Source organism: Limulus polyphemus, unplaced genomic scaffold, assembly GCF_000517525.1.
Source record: "Limulus polyphemus unplaced genomic scaffold, Limulus_polyphemus-2.1.2 Scaffold288, whole genome shotgun sequence".
In the NCBI taxonomy this organism is placed as follows: Eukaryota; Metazoa; Arthropoda; class Merostomata; order Xiphosura; family Limulidae; genus Limulus; species Limulus polyphemus.
In genome coordinates, this window is record NW_013665898.1 from 333,170 (window position 1) to 334,539 (window position 1,370).

The window sequence follows — 1,370 nt, forward strand, 5'->3', positions numbered from 1 at the left end:
GGCCTGTTGTATAGCTTTGTGCTTAATTGCAAACAAACAAACAAAGACACGCTAGGCCTACACTTATATATACGGTGTTTTTCCAACTGTATTTTTAGTCAAGCTCAATTTCTCACTAATGATTAGTTTTTCAATAACTAAGGAATTTTTGTTCTTGTATGTGTTGTTTTAATAATATTAAATTTATTAATACACACAAATAAAAAAGCTTTTCTTTCACCTAAATAGTTTGCCTTTCCAGAATTTTAAGCATCCATACTCATTAACCCTAAATATCCTTACCTTATTCCTTCTCATACAAGAATATTCCTGTAGTTTTAAAACAAACATAATAAAACACGCAAAGATTATCACGAACAGAAACATTGCATAAAAGAAACTATAAAAAATCTCAGGTTTGTGATTTGTCCCTAGGTTCTGTAAACTTTGTATTAGAATCATTTGTTTTCCATTATGAGAACTTCCACTAGTCACTTTTTAAGAAATCATATTTGATTGCTTACTCAAGAGTTATTTACTTTATATTGTATCCAGTTATATTTAGCAACTGGTTTATCTTGTTGGGAGATTAAGACTTTTTAGTCAGTGTGTAACCCACCTGCTATGGCAGCATAAACGTCCTCCAAACATAGGATTCTTGAAGTAGTTACTGAGAGAAAAGGAAAATCATGTGAAAAACATAGCGCTAGATACATATATTTCTAGTATATCCCAGGTTCTAGATAATCATAAACCTATACTTTGGGATGAGCACAAAAATTATAAAAAAAATGGGTAAATGCTTTGTTTACAGGTGATACCTGTTAGAACTGCTCAGAAATCAAAGTTTAAATATTTTTTAATTTTTCTTTCTGCACTACATTGAACAAATATTGTAAAGTTTCAAAATATCAATTCTTGTTACATTTTTGAGTGAAAAAAACTGTTGAAATAGAATTATTACTTCTACTGAAATTGTGAAATTTGTTAATTTTGTCCTCTTGACCCTAGAGTTCTGCTCACGAGAAGGACCATCTGCTGAAGTATGGAAAGCCACAAAACACAGCTCGAGGAGGAATTGCGTCATTTTCAAAAGGATCTTACAAAAACCAGAGAGATCCAGATCACCAAGACACAACAAAAATCCACGGCTGCATTGCAGGCTTTTTTTGGGGGGGGGGCTCCTTCAGTGGGTACCTCGATCTATCCTCCTATAATGTAAATATTTGTAGCTAATCAGTTTGATTAATTTTGCATTTTAATTTATCTCTGTATATATGTTTATATATACAGAGTATAAAAATATATGTTTATGTATACAGTGTTGGTATACTTTGGTGACAGATTTTCTTGTAGGCAGATTTTGTTAAACTAAGACCGATGTCTGTAGG